Below are 8,723 nucleotides of genomic sequence, written 5' to 3'. Positions count from 1 at the left end.
TGACAAATGGACTTCTTAATCCTAATACCTGCTTCAACCATCCCCCACCTCTCCTCTGGTAACCATCAGTTTGTTCTCTATAGTTAAGAGTTTTCCATATAAAGAATCATGTCATCTGCGAAGAGAGAGAGTTTGACTTCTTCATTGCCAATTTGGATACCTTTTATTTCTCCTTGTTGTCTGATTGCTGTTGCTATGACTTCTAATACTATGTTGAACAAGAGTGGTGAGAGTGGGCATCCTTGTCATGTTCCTGATCTCAGCGGGAAGGCTGCAAGCTTTTTCCCATTGAGGATGATATTTGCTGTGGGTCTTTCATAGATAGATTTTATGAAGTTCAGGAATGTTCCCTCTATCCCTGTACTTTGAAGTGTTTTAATCAGGAACAGATGCTGGATTTTGTCAAATGCTTTTTCTGCATCAATTGAGAGGACCATATGGTTCTTCTCTCTTCTCTTATTGATTTGTTCTATCACATTGATTAATTTGCAATTGTTGAACCATCCTTGTAACCCAGGGATGAATCCCAACTGGTCATGGTGGATAATTTTTTAATGTGCTGTTGGATCCTGTTTGCTAGGATCTTGTTGAGAATCTTAGCATCCATATTCATCAGGGATATTGGTCTGAAATTCTCCTTTTTGGTGTCTTTTCCTGGTTTGGGGATCAGGGTAATGCTGGCTTCATAAAAAGAGTCTGGAAGTTTTCCTTCTGCTTCAATTTTTTGAAACAGCTTCAGGAGAATAGATGTTATTTCTTCTTTGAAAGTTTGGTAGAATTCCCCAGGGAATCCGTCAGGTCCTGGAGGTTTTTGATCACTGCTTCAATCTCGTTACTAGATATCGGTCTATTCAGGTTGTCAATTTCTTCCTGGTTCAATTTTGGGAGTTTATAGTTTTCCAGGAATGAGTCCATTTCATCTAGGTTGCTTAGCTTATTGGCATAGAACTGTTGATAATAACTTCCGATGATTGTTTCTACTTCCTTGGTGTTAGTTGTGTAAGAGTCTATTTCTTGGTTTGTCTCCCTCTCTCCCACTCCTGCCTTTGATCATTTGTTTTTGTTTCTTAATTTCCCCACACGAGTGAAATCATACTGTATTTTTTCTTTCTCTGTCTTATTTCACTTAGCATTGTACTCTCTAGATCCACCCATGTTGTTGCAGATAGCAGATTTTATTCTTTTTAATGGCAGAGTGATGTTCATTGTGTGTATGTGTGTGTGTGTGTATGTGTGTGTACACATATATATATACACACACATACCACATCTTCTTTATCCATCTGTCAGTTGATGGACACTTGGGCTAGTTCCATAATTTGGCTATTGTAGACACTGCTGCTGCAAACATTGAGGGGCATGTATCTCTTTGAATTGGTATTTTTATTTGTGTAAATACCTGGTAGTGCAATTGCTGGATTGTAGGGTAGTTCTAGTTAAAAAAATTTTTTTTTTGGTTTTAACATTTTGAGGAACCTCCACACTAATTTCCATGGTGACTGTACCAGTTTGCTTTCCCACCAGCAGTGTAAGAGGGTTTCACTTTCTCCATAGCCTCACCAACACCTGTTGTTTCTTGCGTTGTTGATTTTAGGCATTTGACAGGTGTGAGGTGATACTTCATTGTGGTTTTGATGTGTATTTCCCTGATGCCGAGTGATGTTGAGCATCTTTTCATGTGTCTGTTAGCCATCTGATATCTTCTTTGGAAAAATGTCTTCATGTCATCTGCCCATTTCTTGGATTATTTGTTCTATTGGGTGTTGAGTTTTATATTGGATATTCTTTATCAGATAAATCATTTGCAAATATCTTCACCCATCACACAGGCCACCTTTTTTTTGCATTAATTGTTGCCTTCACTGTGCAGAAGCTTTTTATTTTTATGAAATTCCAATAGTTTATTTTTTATTTTGTTTCCTTGGCCTCAGGAGACATTACTAGAAGGAAGTTGCTACAGCTGATGTCAAAGAGGTTACTGCCTGTGTTCTCCTCTAGGATTTTTATGGTTTCGGGTCTCACATTTAGGTCTTTCATCCATTTTGAGTTTATTTTTGTATGGTGTCAGAAAGTGGTCCAGTTTCATTCTTCTGCAGGTGCCTGTTGAGTTTTCCCAACACCGTTTGTCAAAGATTATTTTTCCCACTGGATATTTTCTTCTGCTTTGTCAAAGATTATTTGAACATACAGATGTGGGTTCATTTCTGGGTTTTCTAGTCTGTTCTATTGATCTGTGTGTCTCTTTTGTGCCAGTACCATACTATTTTGATCACTACAGCTTTATAGTATAAGTTGAAGTTCAGAAGTGTGAAGCCTCCCGTGTTTTCTTTTTCAAGACTGCTTTGGTTATTTGGGATCTTTTGTAGTTCTATATGAATTTTAGGATTGTTTGTTCTCGCTCTGTGAAGAATGCTGTTGGTATTTCGATAGGGATTGCATTAAATGTGTAGATTGCTTTGGGGGAGTACAGACAGTTGAACAGTATTTGTCCTTCCAATCCATGAATGTCCTTCCAATTCTTTGTGTCTTCTTCAATTTCTTTCATCAGTGTTTCATAGTTTTCAGAGCACAGGTCTTTGACTTCTTTGTTGGGTTTTATTCCTAGGTGTCTTAGTGTTTCAGGTGCTGTTGTAAATGTGATCAATTTGTTCATTTCTCTTTCTGCTGATTCATTATTGGTGTATAGAAATGCAACAGATTTCTGTACCTCAATTTTGTATTCTGTGACTGCACTGAATTCATTTATCAGTTCTAGCAGTTTTAAGATGGAGTCTTACGGGTTTTCTATATATGGTATCATGTCATCTGCAAATAGTGAAAGTTCTACTTTTTCCTTACCTATTGGGATGTCTTTTCTTTTGTTGTCTGATTGCTGAAGCTAGGACTTCCAATACCGTATTGAATAAAATTGGTGAGTGTGAACATCCTTGTCTTGTTCCTGATGGAAGCTTTCCCTTATAGGAAAGGTTCTCAGTTTTTCCCCATTGAGGATTATGTTGGCTATGGGTTTGCCACATATGGCCTTTATTATGTTGAGGGATGTCCCCACTAATCCTACTTTGTTGAGGGTTTTTATCATGAATGGATGTTATATTTGTCAAATGTTTTTTCTGTGTTTCTTGAAATGATCATATGGTTCTTATCCTACTGAGGTGATGTATCACAGTCAATTTGTGATGGGTTTGCTCTTTTTTGAAGTGTTTTTTTTTTTCAAGTGTTTCCCACCGGTTTTCTAAGGGACAATAAGTCTCTTTGTTACTGTTTTGTGGAAGTTCAGTATTTTGAATTTAGTCATTTGTCGGTTATATGAGTAGAAAATGTCTTCTTATGTATGCTCTTATGTAAACAGCATAGATTTTTCATTCTGATGTTGTTATTCAAGTGTACTTATCTTTTTTTTTTTTTTTTTTTTAAGAAATTCTTTCAAGTGGTGGTGCAACATGGGGGCTTAAGTGGGTAGGAGAAGAATAAATGAAACAAGATGGGATTGGGAGGGAGACAAACCGTAAGTGACTCTTAATCTCACAAAACAAACTGAGGGTTGCTGGGGGGAGGGGGGTTGGGAGAAGGGGGGTGGGGTTATGGACATTGGGGAGGGTATGTGCTTTGGTGAGTGCTGTGAAGTGTGTAAACCTGGCGATTCACAGACCTGTACCCCTGGGGATAAAAATATATGTTTATAAAAAAATAAAAAAAATAATTAAAATAAGAATAAAAAAAAAGAAATTCTTTCAACTTTAAGGTCTTAAAGATAGTCTTTTTTTTTTCTTTTTCCTTCTAAATGTTACTCTGTAAAACTTACCTGGAGGTGATTTTTTTTTGTACAGGGCAAGATAGGGTCCATTTTTTTCTCCTTAAGGATAGCCAGTTGCCACTGATATGAGGAATCTGAGAAAGAAGACAGGAGGACCATAGCGGGGGCGCGTGGGTGACTCAGTTGGTTGGGCGACTGCCTTCAGCTCAGGTCATGATCCTGGAGTCCCGGGATCGAGTCCTGCATCGGGCTCCCAGCTCCATGGGGAGTCTACTTCGCTCTCTGACCTCTTCTCACTCACACTCTCCCTCACTGTCTCTCTCTCAAATAAATAAAATATTAAAAAAAAAAAAGAGGACCATAGGGGAAGGGAGGGAAGAATAAAACAAGATGAAACCAGAGAGGGAGATAAACCATAACAGACTCTTAATCTCAGGAAACAAACTGAGGTTACTGCAGTGGTGGGCGGTGGGAGGGTTGGGGTAGCTGGGTGATAGACAGACATTGGGGAGGGTATGTGCTATGGTGAGTGCTGTGAATTATGTAAGACTGATGAATTGTACACCTGTACCCTTGAAACAAATAATACATTATATGTTAAAAAAATTGGGAAATTGAATACAGAAAGAGCAGAGCTCAGAACCTAGAGGAATTCACCCACAGCCCTTAGAAATATCGAGAAACACAGTGAACTCAAGGGGTACCATGGTTGTATTTCTTGTCCCCAAATGCTTCTGGAAGTTCATTTTGAATCCCATTGCTGCTGCCAAATCTGTTAATTAACAAAAATTCAATCAATTAAATTTTAAAGATTTAAAAAGAAAAAAAAGTATATCTAGTTGCCCTCATAACATTTTTTTTAAAAGATTTTATTTATTTACTTGACAGAGAGAGATCACAAGTAGGCAGAGAGGCAGGCAGAGAGAGAGGAGGAAGCAGGCTCCCTGCTGAGCAGAGAGCCCGATGCGGGACTTGATCCCAGGACCCTGAGATCACGACCTGAGCCGAAGGCAGAGGCTTAACCCACTGAGCCACCCAGGTGCCCCGCCCTCATAACATTTATTGAAAAAAGTTCATCCTTTCTCCTCCAGTCTGCCATACTACCTCTGCTATATATAAAAATTCCATGTATTCATATATCTATTTCTGATTCCTTTGTTCAGTTCCAATGATCTTTTGCTAATGTTGTGTAACTTCACACTGCCTTAATTACCATACTTTTATGTTAAGTCTTGTTACTTGATAGGGCAAGTCCCTCCAAGCCTTTTTTGATTCAAGAGTTTCTTAGCTATTTGTGGCCCTTCAGAATTCTATATAAGTTTCAGAATTAGCTTGTTACGCTCACCTCTTGAAATGATATTTGAGATTGTAATTATTCAGTAAATCAGTTGGGGAAAATTTAGCATCATTTATTATTCAGTGTTTCAGTTCACCAGCATGGACACACTCTCTCCCTTTACTGTCTTTACTGTCTCTCATTTGGAGTTGTCTTCAGAAAGATCTTGTATATTTTATTGATTTTCTTCCTGGATACTTCATTTATTTATTTATTTTGAGGGGTTAAAGATTATTTCTTTACTTATTTGAGAGAGAGAGAGAGAGAGAGAAAATGAGAGAAAGCATGAGAGGGAACAGGTTAGAGGGAGAAACAGACTCCCCGCCAAGCAGGGAGCCCAATGTGGGGCTCGATCCCAGGATTTCAGGATCATGACCTGAGCTGAAGGCAGTTGCTCATCTAACTGAGTCACCCCGGCACCTGTCTCCCTGGATACTTTAAAAAAGATGTTCTTGTAATGGGAGAAGATATTTGCAAATGACATATCAGATAAAAGGCTAGTATCTAAAATCTATAAAGAGCTTATCAAACTCAACACCCAAAGAATAAATAATCCAATCAAGAAATGGGCAAAGGACATGAATAGACATTTCTGCAAAGAAGACATCCAGATGGCCAATAGACACATGAAAAAGTGCTCCACATCACTCAGCATCAGGGAAATACCAATCAAAACACAATGAGATACCACCTCACACCAGTCAGAATGGCTAAAATTAACAAATCAGGAAACGACAGATGCTGGCAAGGATGCGGAAAAAGGGGAACCCTCCTACACTGTTGGTGGGAATGCAAGCTGGTGCAACTACTCTGGAAAACAGTATGGAGGATCCTCAAAAAGTTGAAAATAGAGCTACCCTATGACCCAGCAATTGCACTACTAGGTATTTACCTTAAAGATATGACGTAGGGGTGCCTGGGTGGCTCAGTGGGTTAAAGCCTCTGCCTTCATCTCAGGTCATGATCACAGGGTCCTGGGATTGAGCCCCACATCAGGCTCTCTGCTCTGCTTCCTCCTCTCTTTCCTCTCTCTCTGCCTGCCTCTCTGCCTACTTGTGATCTCTGTCTGTCAAATAAATAAAATCTTAAAAAAAAAAGATACAAACATGTGCACCCAAATGTTTATACCAGCAATGTCCACAATAGCCAGCCATGGAAAGAACCTAGATGTCCATCAACAGATGAATGGATAAAGAAGATGTGAGATATATATATTTATATATATATATATATATATATATATAAAGGAATACTATACAACCATCAAAAGAAGTGAAATCTTGCCATTTATGATGATGTGGATGGAACTAGAGGGTATTATGCTTAGCAAAATAAGTCAATCGGAGAAAGACAACTATCATATGATCTCCCTGGTATGAGTAAGTGGAGATGCAACATGGGGGGTTTGAAGGGTAGGAAAAGAAATAAATGAAACAAGATGGGATCAGGAGGGAGACAAATGATAAGAGACTCTTAATCTCACAAAACAAACTGAGGGTTGCCGGGGAGGGGGGTAGGGAGAGGGTGGTGGGGTTATGGACACGGGGGAGGGTCTGTGATATGGTGAGTGCTGTGCAGTGTGTAAACCTGGCGATTCACAAACCTGTACCCCTGGGGCTAATAATACATTATATATTCATAAAAAAATTAAAAAATTAAAAAGAAAAAAAAGATGCTCTTGTAGAGGCTCCTGGGCAGCTTGGTCAGTTAAGTGTCGAATCTTGTTTCAGCTCAGGTCATGATCTTGGGGTCATGAGACTGAGCTCTGCTCTAGCTCCGTGCTAGGTATGGAGCCTGCTTAAGATTCTCTCTCTCCCTCTGTAGCCCCCTACCCCACCCTCATGCACCCTCTCTTGTCTCTTAAAGAAAGAAAAAAAATGCTATTGTAAATTGTGTCTTTTTTATAAATTGTTTGTGCTGGTATGTAGAAATATAATTGAAACTGTTTTATTATTTGTTTTAATCTAGTAACCTTGCTAAGCCCTCATAATTTTTATAATGTATCTTTTATAATGTATAATGTATTTTTATAATGTATCATAAATTTTATAATGTATCTTATATATTTCTTTAAATTTTTTCCCCCCATAATCATAAAATCTTGTTTCTTTCCTTCAGGTCTTTATACCATCTATTTAATTTCTTGTCCTATTAATCTGGCTAGGACCACAGTGTAAGAGCTGAATGGAAGCGGCAATAGTGAGATCTTTGTCTTGTTCCCTTTCTGAAAGGGAATACTTTTTTTTCCTCCTGCCGCGGGCTTATTTGTACAAATAGCACAGGAGGACACCAGCCCTATGCGGACAGAAGAAGCTAAGGGTTACACCAGTCTTTCTGTCCTCACATTGGCAGATGGCAACTTCTATGCTGGAGGCTTTGTGGGGGCCTGGGATATTTTGGGAACCTGAGCCACACCAAAGAGGGGCTGGAGATTGGATTTGAAGCCACAGCCTGGGCTTTGGTTTGAGCTTTGACCTTGGCATTTGTCCAGCAGAGCCTAAGACCCTTGGCAGTGTGGGCATGAGCACATTTCCTGAGCTTTGGGTGAGCAATGTAGGCAAGTCAGTTTAGCTTGTGACTGCAAACCGTTGGGATCTTGGGCTTGACCTCCTTGAGGTTGATGAGGCCCTTGACAGTGTGGGCATGTGCACTCATGACCTTGGTGTTGTTGGCCTGCATTCTTTCTAGGCCCTTCTTGTGGTTTTTGTCAAAGCATATGTTCCTCAGGAACTTGGGGTCTACCCCCAAAGAGATTCATATCTTTGTGAATCTTGAGGTTTCTTGATGCCATTTCTGGGCCATTTTCATGACCGGTGATGCATGGTGTGGTTCTTGGACTTGGCCATTTCAGCACCAAATTCCATGGCTGCTAAAGTGCCTTGGACCAGACGAGAAAGAGCTAAAGGGGAACATTTGCAGTGTTTCACTATGAAGAAGGTTTTCATGTCAATTATGAAAGTTTCTGTTTCTGCTTTGCAAAGAAAAGATCATGAATGTGAGTGAATTTAGAATTTTTTTTTCAGTGTTTTCACTACATTTGTTGAAATGCTATTGTTTTTCCTCCTTTAATCTGATATTGTAGTAAATTACACCAATCATTTTTTCCTAATGTTCAATCAGCTTTGCATTTCTAGGATTAATCCTACTTCATCATAAGGCACTATTCTCTTTCTAAGCTGCTGGATTCATTTAACTAATACTTTATTTAGGATTTTGGTACCTATATTGTTAGTAAATGAGGCTAATAATTTTCCTTTTCTTGAATTGATCTGGTTGGGTTTTCACTTGAAAGAGTTATTCCAGCATCACAAAATGAGTTGGGAATTATTTTGCTTTCTCTGTATCCTTTGGATGTATTTGTGTAAATTGGTGTTCTATCGCCCTTCAGTGTTTTTTAAATTAAAAATTTAATTTTTTTTCAGTGTTCCAGAATTCATTGTTTATGCACCACACCCAGTGTTCCATGCAATACATGCCCTCCTTAATACCTACCATCAGGCCCTCCCAACCCCCCTCCCACCCTCCCCTCCAAAACCCTCAGTTTGTTTCTCAGAGTCCACAGTCTCTCATGGTTCTTCTCCCACCTCCGATTTCCCCCAACTCACTTCTCCTCTCCATCTCCCCATGTCTTCC

The 8,723-nt window shown here is 39.2% G+C and overlaps 1 pseudogene; it reads right to left on the bottom strand.

The window, feature by feature from the left end:
• Nucleotides 1–7,452: 7,452 nt before the first annotated feature.
• On the bottom strand, nucleotides 7,453–7,966 carry LOC122891661 (annotated as a pseudogene).
• Nucleotides 7,967–8,723: the final 757 nt, after the last annotated feature.

Source organism: Neovison vison, chromosome 1, assembly GCF_020171115.1.
Source record: "Neovison vison isolate M4711 chromosome 1, ASM_NN_V1, whole genome shotgun sequence".
NCBI lineage: Eukaryota > Metazoa > Chordata > Mammalia > Carnivora > Mustelidae > Neogale > Neogale vison.
The sequence above is the reverse complement of the archived record's forward strand: the minus strand, read 5'-3'. Positions and strand labels throughout refer to the sequence as shown.